Source organism: Caretta caretta, chromosome 1, assembly GCF_965140235.1.
Source record: "Caretta caretta isolate rCarCar2 chromosome 1, rCarCar1.hap1, whole genome shotgun sequence".
In the NCBI taxonomy this organism is placed as follows: Eukaryota; Metazoa; Chordata; order Testudines; family Cheloniidae; genus Caretta; species Caretta caretta.
The window spans coordinates 15,046,140-15,062,542 of NC_134206.1; the positions used below are offsets into that span (position 1 = coordinate 15,046,140).

Consider the following 16,403-nt stretch of genomic DNA (forward strand, 5'->3'; position numbering starts at 1 on the left):
ACACTGTCCGGACCAGCACTCCGGTTCATCCTTTTTCATTGCCATCGGATTTCCAGCCTCTAGCTCCGGAACAGGTTAACTTTTACAACTTCAGGAAAATTGGCAAGGGGGAAACCAGTGATTCAAGTCATCAGGCGTGTTGTTTACAAGGGCGAAGAACCCTAGATCAAGCCAGCAGCAGGGGGCTTGTTGTCTCAACCTGACCTGTTTTCTCCTCAAAGTCCTGGTTTGCTTTGCCCGTGTACGTTTCAGACGAGCCGCCTTTTGCAGCCGCTTCCTCGGCGGCGTACGTCCGCGCTGAAGAAACTTCGCTCCACAGAAAACTGATAAGGCTTATAACTAACACCCCCAAAACCTCAGATACCTGTTCCTCTCCCTAAAACTCACAGCACAGCTCGCCCGCCAAGAGGCAAAGAAAAACATCCCGGGGCATGCTTAAGTGTTATAGTATTCTTGTCCCCATTCATGCCCACCAGGGACAGGGCTTCAAACTCCAGGGCGTGTGATCGTGTGTGGCGTACGCTCTAGCATAGATCCTCTGCCATACATTACAGCCGAGCCGATGGCGTGTGTCCACACACGCGGCAAAGGTAAACACGCTGGAAAGCTAGAAACCAGACAGGCAAAGGGGGAGATATGTAGCATAATGATGGCATGGCTCTGTATTTTCCATCCCCATTGACAATCCCTTAGCAATTCGGAACCCATGAACAACCCCCCGCCTCGCACCCAGGCCAACACCCGCCCGCCGGTCCCTGGTTAATGGCCCCTGAACACGGAACCACCCGGACTCCGGCTCGGCATCTCGTCTTTCTCTTCGCAGGCTCCGCTGTGCCATCAGGGGCTCGGCAACCACCACCCCCGGCGGGACGCCGGCTCGACCACCCTGGGGCCGTTTGGCCCAGCTCGGGAGCTTTGGGGCGTGCTCGGGTTTTTCTCCGCCACCTCCGCGGGCGCTTTCGCTTCCTTCGTGGGAACATTTCTCAAGTCCTCGCCTTCGGAGGGAGCAAAACCCGCGCCCCCGTGGCCGCAGTGAAAAAATCCCCGCACCCGGCTCAACGCGGGAGGGATGAGGCGTGACTCAATCGATACCCGCCCGCAAGAAGCCCCGGCCTTACCTTTCCCGGGAAAGCTGCCCCTTCGCCTCGACCCCTTCGACAGCCCTTCTCCCAGCAACCACAAAGTTTTGCGGCAACCGCAGCGGCGGGCAAAATACTGTAGATCCAGATCCCAACACTGGAGGTCAGCCGGAGGTAAACGCTGTTAAACTCCGCTAAGGGTGGGCAGAGAAGGGGAGGGGAAGGGACGAGCGACACAAGCGGAAGGCTGCGTGAAGATGCAGCGGGTAGTGTGAGTTTGTGTGAGTTTGTGTGTGTGTGTGTGTGTGTGTGTGTGTGTGTGTGTGTGTGTGTGTCTCGAGCGCATGGCCAGCTGCGGGTCTGCCTCTGCCCCTCTCTGCCTTAAGAACCTGCTTATATGGGGTCCCAGTGGCTTTGATCTGCGGAGTGATGTCAGCCTGCATTAGCATAACAAAGCACGCCGGATTTACTGCTTAAAACAGGACAAATGACTGTTTGATCTATTCAGAAAAAAGAACGTGTATTTTCCAGTTTTCTCAGCAATCATCCCCCCCCCCCCCCCAACCGCACACTCCTTCTCCCGCCTGGTAAATAAAAGATTAAGACCAGACGGCAGGTAGTTTCAGGATCTAGAGAAGAGAGAAGGGACTTTAAAGTTCTTTGTAAGGGAGTTCTGTAGGGCTGATTCCACTTCATCTTATCATCAAGGCAAATCAGACCAACCTAGAAATGTTTACTTTATAAAAGCATCCTAGTCATCTGCCTGGAAAGCCCTACAAAACAAGGACTAAGTACAACATTATGGTAAAGACAGGAGTGTTGGGGAACTGGCAAAACAAGAATTACTAGGATAAGCTTCAGCTAAAGTCAGGAGGAAAAAAAGATGAGCCTCTCCATGATGACTGGGAATTAGGTTCTGACTAGTTTGACTATTGTGTTTCCAAAGTCTCTCTTTTCTGCACATGTATTGCACCAAACAGTAGCCCTGCTCAATCCAATTTGTCACAGTCATAGTACAATTGCTACTCCAGTAATGCAATAATTCCTAATAATCAACGGTTCATTATACATTTGAAGTTCAATAAAAAAAAAACAAAAAAAACCCACAACACATTTTAGTTCAAATTGTCATAGTTTCCCTGAGATTAAAGGGTCGATTTCCCAAGGGAAAGATTGGGTGTATGAAGCTGGTAACTTCCTTTATTTTTATTTTTATCTACTTGCTCTAATTAAGTGTATATCTATTTGTTTTTCATATAACATAGGTGATGCACAAAACGATAAAGCCCACACAATATTTTAGCAGTATATACTTTTCAGTAGTCTTTTTTGCATTCAGAATTACCTGTCTCTACAAATACAAGTTTTAAGAACTACAAAGAAATAATACTAAGATTGCTATTACATTATTATAATGAATAGTTAATGATTAGCAACAATAACTAGTTAATATTTTAACCGGAAACCTTAAATGTTACCTTTACAAAGGGTGACCAGTGTTTACTTGTCTTTACGGCTGACTTCCCAACTAAAATCAAACCACATTTTTCATTTGGTTGTTCTGAACAGGTCTGTTAACTGGATTTCCTGTTCTGATAAAGCTAAGAAGTTGCAATTTGACAGCTGGAATAAAAAGCATATTATGTGCCCTGCTTTACTGAATCATACTGTCAACCTTCAGCTTTCATGATGCTCCGTTTATTTGATCTTTCTTTAATCCACGGCAAGTTTAATTAATTTTTTTTACATCAGGTTCTTTCTCTTTCAAGACAGTCTCAGCAGATGAGGGTTTAAGATTACTGCATACTTCAAACGGGCCTCAAGTGCCTACAGAACAAGACAAATCTGGATTTAGGAACCCCCATGTCTGCCCCGAATTCAGAACAAATTGGCACAAAAAGGCTCTCAGCTGCTATAATATCCATGCCCTTTTGCTCAGTCTAATTGTGTGTTTCAGGTGAATGGGGAGGGGTAGGAATACTTAACAACACATTGCATGGGGTCTTAGGACCAAAAGTTTGAGTTTGAAAGTAGGATGAGAAGAGTGTCCTAGAGTTATTCCTTGAGAAAAAGGCATTTGTATGTGATGATGCTTTTACCAGGCTTTATTTTAGGAAGAAATACAGCATTTAAACACATATTATCACTATCGATTTTTGCTACCTGACTTAAAAAGCATCTGGAATCTGTGCTCCAAAGCCACCCTATTTATTTATTTATTCTGCCACTAGCTTTACAAGGTGTCTGTTTTTGTTTGTTTAAATGTTTTGGGGGAGCGGGTGGTAGTTGCAGGTGGGCACTACGACAGATGGAGACTTCTGTTTTTCTAACTTCCTGGCATTCTGCTGTCCTCTAAAAATGTGCAGATCTTCAGATCTGATTGTCAACAGGTTGGTGTTCTGGATTCTCCACAGGGCAAATGTCCAGGGTCACTACTGCGGAATAGTTCCCAGAATAAGACTGCCATTCTCTGATTTAGCTTACCCCATAGAATAATAATTCTGGAATAAGAGTGTCCACATGGGGAGCTATTCTGGAGTAGGTTTTGCACTTTAAATTTACACCCCACCTTATTCTGGAACAACTTTCCTGTGTACACCAGCTCTCTAGACCCTGGATTCAACAAAGCATTTAAGCATGTATTTAAATGGACTTCAGTGAGACTGCTTTTCTGAATCAGGGCCATTATTACCAAACTATCAAAGTTCTTTGAGTCCTGCTTTTCTCAGGTAGATTTGGACCTGGTTTGGGCCATATGGTTTGCAATGGAATAATATGGATTCTCTTCAGATGTGTAGCCAATAGAGAGCTACCTGGATATGTTTGGATTTTTAATGTCTTCAAGCTGTACAGAGCTATCATGAAGATCTCTGACATTTCCTAGAAGACTTATGGCCACAAACAGATGTGGAAGATACCTTGATTCAGTATTTTCCATAGGTTTTTCAGAAAAGGATCCATGAGAGAATTGTTCCAAGGGAGTCGGACACCCCACTCCTATAGAAACTCAATGGGATTTGCACACCTAACCCCAGTATGTTGTACATCTGGAGAGTATTTATTTTTTGCTCTAAAAATTATTAGCACACAGGTAAGAAGGACAAATAGTCTCCTTAGTGCATATCCTGGTAAATATACATGTTATACCCAAAGGGTTGGTTGGGAAGTGGGGAACATTGTCATTTTTCTGTGAATCTTCAGATTCATTTTTATACATATTTTTTTTAAAAAAAAAGGACACACAAAAGTTGCTGGATTGGAAACTGAATTTGTCTGGTCATCCATTAGCGCAGGTGCAACAGCAATGCAAGCTGCTGTCCACATTACTCTGTCCACCTGCCTCAAACCTATTATGGAGAGGGGCATTTAGTTCTTGACCCCTTGTGCAGACTGTCAGCAAAGATCCTAACAATTTTGCAGAGAGTTGTTTTTCATGTGAATCCCTGACTATTAGAACTGAACTGAGATCACCAAACAGCCATTAGACAGTGACAACTTTTAGGTTTCAGAGTAACAGCCGTGTTAGTCTGTATTCGCAAAAAGAAAAGGAGTACTTGTGGCACCTTAGAGACTAACCAATTTATTTGAGCATAAGCTGTAGCTCACGAAAGCTTATGCTCAAATAAATTGGTTAGTCTCTAAAGTGCCACAAGTACTCCTTTTCTTTTTGACAACTTTTAGTTACTACTGACCTGGGCTGAATTAGAACCAGCAATGCAGATGTGGATGGCTCTATAGTTCATCACATACAGACACACAGACACACACACACACACGTCACCTAAAAACAAACACTCAATGGGAGTACTCGCATGGATAAAGTTAAACATGTGCATAAGAATTTGCAGAATTCTGACCTATGAGTGTGAACTCTTCCAGAGCAGAGACCATGTCCTTTTTTTAAAATCTCCAAAGCACTGTGCCAAATCCTGGCACTGTGTAAATGTTTATTAATATGACATAGTTATGTATACTGTGATGGTGTGGTATAATGGTTTTATCAGCATGCATGCAAGATGCTGTTTGCTACAAGTGAGGTCATTGCACATGAGGGCCAGTAAAACATTTCTTCTGCACTATTGTGTATTCTGCATATGGCATTAAAAAAAGCAATTTTGAAAATATTTTAGAGTTTTGACGTTTTAATGGAGGTATTTTTTCATATCCCTCCACCTGCAAAGCCAGGTGACATAGTTACAATGGGGGTAATTCTCATGTGCACCAGGGCCCCTTTATTCTGCTGGAGTGGTGTATAGAGGCCTTAGTGTAAATGAGAATTAGATCCATCAGTCCAATTGCACAGTCCCCTGAAGGAGAAAAAAAAGAATGATTATTAAATGTTAAAATCTTTTACAAAAGTACTTAAAATAGGTACACATACAAACTTCATGACTTCAGAGTACAATGCCTTACGCCATTCCAGGGTGAGAAACAAGTGTTCTATCATATGTCCAGTTAGGGAGTATGCCCTTTAGCACAACGTGTAAGCACCTATTTCTATCCCTAAGGGCTCATGAGATATCAGACTTTTAAAACTGTCACTGGGACCAGACTGAATATTACCCATTCTGGCTTGTGCCAGTGTAACTTGTGGGGAGAAATTCCACATTTGTGGGGGAAGGAGGAGACATTTTTGTGACGGGATTATTAGTATTTTGTAATGGTGGCTATTGTGAAGTTGCTCAGTGGGCTAGCATGTTAGAATAAGTCCTAGCAGAGACTGATTTGTAAGCCGAGTGAAGGGGAGATGGACAAAGGTGTGTGATAAATGCAACTTATGAAATAGATATAACCCCACATAATAATATTATTACATGTGGGAGGTTGATTTTACTCTTATTATTTCTACAGTGCCTTGTGTGTACATGACAGGTACCATACAAATACAGAAAAGGATTCCTGTTCCCAAGAATTAGAACTGGTCAAAAGCAAGACCATTTTCCAGAAACTTTTCCACGAAAACACCGTTACTTTGTTTTTTTTCTTACCTGAAATTTTGAATTTCAAATTTTGCCAACCACCTTTAGAGTTGGTTGGAAAAACAGATAACTTTTTTAAAAAAATTATTCTTCCCCCATCACAAAATCTGAACATTTCAACCAGCTGTATTATTGTAATCTATAATTACAAACACTGGGGAGGAGAAGAAAAGGAAGATGATTGTGACTCTGATGCCTTAGATGGTGACGATCACATGAGAGAGGTTTAGAGGGTGTTTCTGGTTGTTCTTGCAGAGGGCATGTTAATGTTTTATTATGTGTGAGTAACACTTAAGAAAGAGCATCCCTGGAAGATGTGTGTTTTGAGGAGGAGGAAAGGGTGGAGGCAAGGCAGACTAGGCCAGGAAGGGGATTCTGGATGTAAGAGGTTACATGGAAACCGCAGCAGTAAGAGTGGAAGAAGGATGAGAAGTGAGTGGGTTAGATACACAGCTTAGCCAGACAGGTCAGAGAGGGTTAAGTGGTGCAAGGCCTGAAGGGAAGGCAATTGAATTTCAATGTGATGCAGAAGTCAAGAGAAAGCCAGCAAGGGGGTGTGAGGAGGAGTTGGATGTGGTCAGAGCAGTGAGCAAGGAAGATGGCTCTCATAGCTGCTGGTGGATGAGGTGAGACTCAGGGGGCTAGACAGGAGGGGGAGCTGAACAGGACGGGAACCAGGACTGTGCTAGTGGGAATGGAGAGGAACCAGCTGATTGTGGAGATGAGGTGGAGAAATAACAATCGAGTTTGTCATAGCAGCCATGATGGGAGGGTAGAAAGAGACAAATCCATGAGGACATGGGAGAGGGAGGGTAGTGGAGTTGCTGACAGCAATGGAAGTGGGGTTTGGGAAGAGAGATTACCATGTTGAGTTTGATTTGGTGGCCGGTGATCCAGGGGAAGATGGCTGAGGCGGGAGAGGCAGGTCTCACTCAGGAGAATGTTACATAAATCACAAGCATGGTGAGTATAACAACAGAGGAAATGCTTGAGCAAGGAGATGGGGAACAGCAGATGAGAGCCCCAAGAAGGGCTGGTAATTGTTAAGCACCTTCACAGGAAACAGTTGAGAGTTCAGTAGTTCTGACTATATTACTTATGCCCCCCCCCAGCAATTATAATAGTATCCAAGCACCTCACAACCTTTTATGTATTTATCCTTACACCACCACTGTGAGGTAGGGCAGGGTCATTATCTCAATGTTATAGATGGGGAACTAAGGCACATGGAGACAAAGTGACTTGCCCAGGGTCATACAGAAATTTGGTAGCAACACAGGGAAGTGACCCGAGGTTTCCCGAGTCTCAAGCTAGCACCCTCATCATTGGACAATCCTTCTTCTCCTTGCTTTAGGTGGAATAGGTAGGTTTCAAAAGGGAGTGGGGGAGTCCAGGAGTTGGACAGCCTGTTCCAGAGATGCAGGAGCAGCAGCAGCAAGGGCTCAAGGTCTGACAGAGCAGTAGAGACCAGAAGTGACAAATCCAGGGGAGAAGGATTTCAGGAGAAATTACACCACAGGGGCATACAAACAAGGGGCCTTGAACTCGAAGACAGCTGATCTCTTCTCTGTCGTATACCAGCTTTACCTGTCCTTTCAGTGGAGCAGCTGGTGAGAATGTCTACACACAGAGGACCCAGCATGGCAGAGGACTGTAGAAAGAAAAGAACTTCCTTCATTTTTTTAATACCTATTTTTAACACTCCACAAAGGCCTTATTAAAAGACATTTCACCTTTTACGGTGAAAAACAAGGCTTTTGGTTGGTCCCCTGGGTGACTTACTCACTTGCTTGTGAACCTGCTTGACTGCGCTTCTTGAGAATGAGGCGGCTACAGTACCTCATGAAAATAAACAGCATCTTACACCTCGTGAGGTGATGGGTGGTGTTTTCTCCCCCTCCTCCCCCCTGCTCACATGCCCTGGAATAGTGAAAACAAAATTAAAATACAGAAATTCACAGTGCAGTATTAAACCTCCTAGAACTAAGCCCAACACGGAGGTGAAAAATCATGTCAGAAATCCACAAGCTGCCTAGATTTTGAAGGCTGAGGACCGGATTCTACTCTCACACTGGTTATACACTGAGTTCAACAGAGTGATTACAGTTTCCACCAGTGTGTGTGATAACAGAACTGAGCCCTTAGTCCTTAACTCTAAAATGTCTGAATTTTTTTTTTCTTGGTATGGTCCTTCCCTTAATCATTATTATTTGGATTGTGGTAACGCCTAGTCACAGGCATGGACCCCATTGTGCTCGGTGCGATACAAACACAGAACAAAAAGGCAGTCCTTGCCCCAAAGAACTTACAGTCTAAGTACAAGACACAAGACAACATCAGGTGGCTACAGACTGACAGACGGGAGAGCACAAGGAAACAATGAGACTGCCACTATTTTCCACAGTCTTTGTACTGGGACAGAGCTAGCATAATTGTTCAGCAGCAAATAGGAAGCCAGGACTCCTGGGTTCAGTTCCAGACTATATCACTGGTTCACTGTGGGCAAGAAATGTGACCTTACTGAGCCTCAGTTTACCCAATGTATGAAATGGTTACAATAATACTTCTATAACAAGAAAACCACCAAATACCAAAGGTTTAGCTGTGGAAATATGGGATTACCAATCAGCAAGAGTCAAGAAGGCTTTTGAATGAAACAAAACCAAATCAAACCTCATAAATCTTGGGTAGCAGATGCTTCTATAAGGATTGTTATCTTTTATATAACACCCTCTCCCCCCACCCACCTTTCCTTTTGCCCTTAAATAATAGTTTTCCTGAGTTTTTTGTGCACTGGTAGTTGTTTACTAAAGGGATGCTATGATGAGACATAACATCAACTCCCGCCCCCAGCACACATCTTGGGGAACAATGCTGAGAATACTGGGAATCTCCTTCGGGGCTGGAGAAAGGAGGGACCATCCGGCCAGAAAGCCTGGGAAGTCAGGGATTCCTGCAGCTCCTCTCTGCAGGGTTTGGAGGCAAGGATGGCTGATGGATCCCATCACTGGGCGAACCCCTGTGGAAGCAGGCTCTGCAGCATACACAGTCCCCGAAATCCTCCCCCTGCCCACCCAGTGCAATAGAGCCAGGCTGTTTCCACAGTAGGCAGGGCCCTCCATGTCTGTGGAGTCAGTGGCGGGAATGACAGGAATTGACCTTGAATTGTCCACAGGAGTGTCCACACAGCAAGATATACTGTAGTTGCGGGTTTTATTCTAGAGTCCCTGAGAGAGGGATGACTAAACTTTCAGCAATCATGCCTGGTTCCCCAGGGGATCATCCCCAGCCCCCTAATGTAGATTAAGCTCAGAGCGTCTGGTGCTTCTCTCATTTACACCAGTGCAATACCACTGACTTCAGGGATGTGAGGGGGAATCAAGCCCAGCCTCTTTAAAGCTCTGTGCCATTTGTCTGCAGATCATGCAGACAAAGGACCTTTCAGCCTCGAGTCTGTGGAGTGCATATTCCTCCCATGAAGCAAAGGTCCCATCCATGCCCCAAACACTGCCTTCTAGAGGCCTCCTTCCTTAATAAAAAATTCACTGTCAGGCCCTGTCTCCAAGGGGCACAGCCTGAACATCCCCTCCAAAGCAGGACAGGTTTTTTTCCTGCAGTACCAGGAATCCCCTTCATTCCTTGTTGGGGTGCAGCGGGCACATAGACCCCACCACAGGGTGTCTGTCAAGCAACTTGAGATGCTTGGACCACAGACGTGCACGACCCTCCACCCCCAAGGTGAACCTCTAGGTGGTTGAAAAATGACTGAGCAGTTGAATATAATTTTCCCACCATGATTAGAAGTCACATGAAAGAAAGAGACTGTGCAGTTATGCTTACCCATGAAAATATTACCTGTCTGACATACAATTCTGTGTGAATGACAGTGAGAAAGTACAATGCGTCTGCTCAGGACTTCATTATCAGTGCTAGTTTCTCTTTCAGGCCCTGATTCTCCAAGTTGTCCCACGTGGCTGGATCCAGGCACCTGTGTGGAGCCCCAATGACTTCTGCCTGCACAGAACTGCAAGAGCAGGGCCTTAGTGGTCAGAGTAGCCTAAAGGCCAGATTTTCAGGAGAGCTCAGCTCCTGTTTATGCATGTAAATAAGGGCCAGCTTTTCAAAACAGCTCCACACCACACATGCTGATCTCCTGTGAAAATCTGGTTACTTATTTTGTTGCCTAACTGAGAGCTGAGCTCTTCTGCAAATCTAGCCCTGACCGAGGAGGTTGAGCACATCTGGCCCCTGAAATGACGAGTTCCATTTAGGAAACAATTTTCCAGTTAAAACAAAAGTACCTTTGGAACAAAAATCAAACTTTTTTTTTTTAAACTTGGAAATCATAATAGCTTTTAAAAATAGCTTGGTTAAATCTGAAGCCAGTTTTTCTGGCAGAATTAACCACTCCTCCTCCCCCCACCCCCCACCCCCAAAAAAGGCATTTAAATATTAGAACTCATGACAGAATCTTTATTCTAATCACTTGAGCAGGGCCCCTGAAGTATACATATATAAATGTTACAAGTGCATGTTATTAATGATGGTTCTGATCTTGCTGTAGGCTAAGCAATTGCCTTTTCATTATAGGATTGGGGCCCATATTTCTCATGGGTGGGGTTGCATAGTTGGCTGCATCTTCTATTTCTGAAATGTAAAACTTACAGCACCAAGGTGGGGGAATTACAAAGTGGTCCAGAGTTTTCCTGCCTCAACAAAACATTCCTCTGTGTAGCCTACAGGGAAATCTGTATATTCTGGTGGAGGCAGAGGGGAAGGTTAATGGAGATCACCATCAACATATAACTTAAGGTGACAATAACTGTTAAATGTGAACAAAACACTGTAATTTAAAAAAAGAAAAGGAGGACTTGTGGCACCTTAGAGACTAACAAATTTATTTGAGCATAAGCTTTCGTGAGCTATAGCTCACTTCATCAGATCCAATGAAGTGAGCTGTAGCTCACGAAAGCTTACGCTCAGATAAATTTGTTAGTCTCTAAGGTGCCACAAGCACTCCTTTTCTTTTTGCAAATACAGACTAACACAGCTGCTACTCTGAAACCTGTAATTTAAAACTAAATTTAGAACATTTTGGACTAGGAAATCCGTTATCAGCTACACCCTTGGCTATGTAACCATATATTGTACAAGATAGAGTTAGGTTTTTATTTCGTTTTCACTTGTAAAACTTGCTTAAATTTGTTAGGCGTTAGCTTACATCCCCCACTCCCGGTGCTGTTTGAGGCTCTCACCGCTGACCATTAGGAGATCCATCCTGCTCACATTGAGGTCAATGGCAAAACTCCTGCTCACCTCAGCAAGAACAGGATTGGGCCCTACTGGGGCAGATTTTCAAGCACTCAGCACACACAGTCAGGGACAGATTTTCCACAAATAAGGAGCCGGTTTTTCAGCTGAGCTGAGCCCTTTTGAAAACATGGCCTTACACCTTACAATGGGAGCTGCTGGGCGGTGAGCACCTTTGAAAACATGACCCCAGTTGCAGGTACTGTGCCTCTGAAAATAAGGCCCCACACTTTAAAGGCTAAAACACATTGGTCCTGATTTCCATTGATCTGACCCAGTGTGGCCATTCTTATGTTCTTTTCTGCATGCCCCTAATCCTCTTGCTGCCAGAAGCTGGGAGTGGAGGACAGGGGATGGATCACTCGATAATTGCCCTGTTCTGTTCATTCTCTCTAGGGCATCTGGAATTGGCCATTGTCAGAAGACAGGATACTGAGCTAGGTGGACCACTGGTCTGACCCAGTGTGGCCGTTCTTATGTTCTCTATCGGAAATAATGAAGAAAAGCTGTTACCCAGTAACACCAACCATACTTTGACGGTTCGACAAAACTACCTGGAAAATACTGGAGGCGGATTCTTTCTGTGACAGCTCAGATTTGTCTCAGAAGCTGCATATGTTCTGCTCCCTGATTTCCATGTGACTGTTTCGTTAGTGTTTCTGTTTACTTACAAAAATCTGATTATGCTGTTTGGGTCATCCTATGAACATCTGAATTACAAACCTCCACATATACATATGAACACCGCCACAGTGCCACACTGCCCTTTTGGATTACTTCACCTCACACACACCTCTTTCTAAACAAGCTAACCAACCAGAAAATGAAATTGAATATTGACGTTCATGTACGCCTCTGACGACATAACCAAGTGCATAAGTATTTGCGTCTGAACAATAAGGAATGCCGTGATGGATTTCATTGCTCTTTTGCATGCCAAACGTTTTCAACATAGGAACATACCAAAGCATAACCTTTCTGTGGGCAATTTAATGTTTCAGGGCCTAATTCACCACTGCTACACTCCAGATCTGCCCCTCCTTGTAGCACTGCTATGCTACCCCTTGGACACCTTCCCGCTCTCAGGCAACCCAAGCTATTAGGTATCAACATATTCACTTAATTGTGTGGAATCTGCAGAACAAATATTCATTTTAACTAAGGAAATCTACAAGGTAAATATTCATGAAGTTTATTCTTTCTTAGATGAAGTGCAACGGTGTTTGAAATCCATCATCGCGTCCCTTGAACAGAAGGGAGCTTGACAGGAAAATTATAGGTAATTCATCAAGGTAACATTCTGAGAAGAAAGATACGGGCCCTGTTTAGCTCTCTTTACTAGGCAACATTCCCCTCCTCCCACCTACCCACCACTGAGGTCAGTGGGCATGTTGCTGTGGGAGGGAGTGCTGACTGAGGTCCTATCGGAGGGGTTAGAGAGAAAAGGCTTCCAAGATTTCTGAGGTAAATCAAGCATGAAAAATAATGGTGCGCTTTTCTTATGTGCCAGACTCTGTAATATGTCTTTGAAGACCTCAGCCTTGAATGGAGAGGCTGAGAAGGTAGTGTATTGCAAGCATGTAAAGCTCAAAATAGCTCTAAAACCTGTCTGAAACTGTGAAAGGTGTGGACAGACCCCACCCACTGGACCTGATCCTCCAGCCCTGCCACATGCACTGAAGGATTTCTGTTGTTGTTTGACCTGAATAACGACTGCAGCAAGGATCAACCCTTAGTAACCTACACTTAATTTTAGAAATGCCGTGGCCAGGTCTTGGATCCTGTGATCCGCTTGTGGTGAGCTCCTACATGGATGGATCTCACCCCTTCTGTGTAGAAAGGGGGGTTGGGTGTCTCCATGGCACCATCCCTCCTCTCCCCTGTAGGGGCTCTCCAGGTAGTCTGGTGTCTGTCCAAGAGGCGGTGGGGGAACAGGGGAGGATGTACGTCTTCTCCCCACCAGCCCCGTGAAACTACCCTGGAACAGTTCATAGAGCCCTGACTCATATTCACTGTTCTATGGATGTCTGGCCCCCCACCTCTTGCCCCAGAAGAAGCCACAGCCAGATATAGCTCTACTGGGGTTACACTAGCAAGTACTCCGTAACAGGGCTTCTGTGCAGATGGCACTGGCCTCCTGCAGACGCCTGGAATCCTCTGAGCCACCTACCTTCTGTGGCTGCACCTCTGTCAGGAAATCACTGTAGCACCTTCCCCAGAAAGAAATGCCCTTTCACTGCAGGAACGGACGGGCTGCGCCAGTTATTGTAATCGTCCACTGCAATGAGCAGAGAACGTGCTCTCCACTTTCAGAACTAAATGGAAAATTCATTCCTTGGGCAGATGCCCAGTCTGCATTAAGGAAAGCCACGCCAGCGAAACGATGTCATAGATTCCAAAGCCAGAAGGGACCACTGTGATCAACTGCCCCATCTCCTGTATGACACAGGCCGTATGTCAGTAAGAGTTACACTGATGCACACCCCTGATGCACGCCCACCTTTGGTACATGAGTGGGTTAACCTGCCTTGGTATAAGCCTCACTGTGCACCAGGGCGGTGCATCTGTTGTAGGTGTTTGCAGCAGTTCAAATTTCCTTAGACAGGGCCTTAGCTTTCCCTCAATTAATTCTTCGCAAATACGTACAGCCAACACAGCCACCTCTAAACAAACAAACCAACCAATCAAACTATATCTCTTACAAACTGTTATGGTAAGTGTGGTGTAACTGAGAAGAACAGTCTAGTGAGCAGAGCCCTGGGCTAGCCCTCAGGAAACCGGTGTTCTAATCCTCCTGGGCAAGTTGCTTCACCTCTGTTTCCTCTTTCACTACTTGTCTATTTAGACTGTAAACTCTTTGGGGCAGGGACTGTCTCCATGTGTATGTACAGCACCTAGCACACCAGAGCCCTGATCATTACTGAGACTTTAAGTGCTAGCAAAATATAAATAATCATTTCTGTTTTTAAACGCTTATCACATAGATACCATGGTGTCAGGGGTCATAGAATTACCTAGGTAGAGAAATGGCCAGAGCTATATTATTGCATATTTTGTTGCTGTTATATCTAAACAGAACGCATGTATACAGATGATTTGAAACAAATAATTTGTCTTTTACTGCCCATCATCTCTAAAGGCTTGATCCTGATAAGATGTTTCCACAGCTCAAAGAGACCTTATGGGTTTGGTGCATTAATTACTTGGGTAGGATTCGTGGGCCTGAGTGGTGCAGGTCAGACTAGATGATCACAGTGGTCCCTTCTGAACATCTAGGAATCCTGTACTCACTGAAGTCAATGGTAAAGAACCATTGATTTCCACGGGAAGGATCAGACACTAAAAGTTGATTCAGAGTCACACCTTCAGGTTTACGTCAGCTGAGGATCTGACCCTACCTCTAGTCTTCCCTCCCTCCTCCCACCCCGCCCCCTCCCGAGACATGTGCTAACAGCAGCGGTTTAAGACCTGACGCTAACAACGTCCCTAAATTTGCCATTTTATTGTTTTTTTTAAGTAGACAACTGAGTCATGCTAATATTTTGCAGGACAACTCCCTTGTTTTTCCAGTTAATAATGTTTGTGTTACCCACTTTCATGTGATCTTATTCTCACCGGTGCAAATATAATGTGTCATTGCTCCTTTTTTGTTTTTGTTTTGTTTTAGAAAGATCGGGGGAGGGAGGAAGGACAAGGAGGACCAAATGTTTGTTTGAGAAACAGAATGCATTTGAGTCAGACAGTGAAGTGACAAGCCAGACACTCTCAAAGTACATGTGGGAGAAAGCATCTTTAAACTAAAAAAAGAGAGAGAGAGAGAGAGGCAGAAAGCTCTTGTTCATTCCACCAGGCCAAAAAAAAAAAAAAAAAAGGTCTGGCAAGGAACAATCTGAGAAAGTGTCTAAAGAGTTGGAAGAAGGTTCTACATCACATGTAGGAGTCAAAAATGTGTTTGGCCACAAACAGCGTGTGATGCATTGCAAAATGTTTCGCTAGGAGATATTGAGAGGGTGGGATGGCTGGCATGAAGAGTGAAAAAGGGGAGGTTTGTTACAGGAGGAATATCTTCAGTCTTCAAACAACAGCTACTAAAATACCTTGAATGCTGTGCCTCCCCAGAGGTGCTGAGCTTTAAAAGCCTTGCATGGAAAATCTTTTCTGGGGAACATAACCTAATTTTAAATTCTTGTGGAGTTAGGCTACTGCACTATTGTTGGAAGTAATTTGTTTTTAAAAGCAAAGATAAGGCCTGATTCAAAGCTCATTGAAGTCGGTGGACTTTGGATCAGGTCTACGCTGCATAAAAAAGCATTTAAACCTAACCATCAATAAAGTCTCTTCCATTTGTTTTAATTGGGAAAGTCAATTGAAACCCATAATTCTCTGTAATAAGGATGTGCCAGCCAAGACAGCAGTAGATAAAGCCTGGAGTAGCATAAATCATAGCTCCCATAAGTCATTTTCAAGAAACCATTGGCCAATAAGCCAATAAAATTTGACCATCATTTCTTTACTTTATCATTTGCTGCATTCAATTTCTGCCAGAGCCACAGGAATTTCAGGTCTGTATTATTTAAGTGATCCTAGAGGGGGCAGATGAGCCCAATTTGGTCACCCAGAGCAGACCCTAGGTTTGGAACCTGAGGGTTGTGAATAGGTCCCTTTCTTTATGGCTTGGTGGGAGGGTGGGAGCCCTGAACATTTTTTCTCTTGTAACATTGGATCACGGTATGGAAAAGTTGATAACGACTGACCTAGGCCATCTCCCTTGGGGTCAGCAGGGACCTGTTCTCTACAATATACACGGTGTCATTTTGTACAGTAGAACTTGAGTTGATCGATGTATAGCTGGTGTCACTTTGTATTTGTCCTACGCATTTATTTTCCTTTTCTCCGGGCTGTAAAAAGGCTGTATCCAGACACTGGCCTTAAATCCTGTTCCTATGGCAGAGATGGGATTTGACAGTGGGTTGAAGGGGATACAAATTTTTAAACAAAATTCATTTTGGCAGACAGCCTTTCCCTCCTCCAACAG

The 16,403-nt window shown here is 44.3% G+C and overlaps 1 protein-coding gene and 1 long non-coding RNA gene across 2 annotated transcripts in view; one reads left to right on the forward strand and one right to left on the reverse strand.

Annotated features, from left to right (window-relative positions):
- WNT11 (Wnt family member 11) overlaps positions 1–1,221 on the reverse strand; it is a 31,975-nt gene extending 30,754 nt beyond the window's left edge. Inside the window, exon 1 of the mRNA XM_048840009.2 lies at positions 1,119–1,221. The gene's annotated coding sequence lies outside the window, so the exon portion shown is untranslated. The remainder of the gene's footprint in view (positions 1–1,118) is intronic.
- Positions 1,180–15,009, forward strand: LOC142071293 (uncharacterized). Its single transcript, XR_012667368.1, has 2 exons — positions 1,180–1,253; positions 11,765–15,009. It is a non-coding gene; the product is annotated as an uncharacterized LOC142071293 (long non-coding RNA).
- The last annotated feature ends 1,394 nt before the right edge of the window (positions 15,010–16,403 follow it).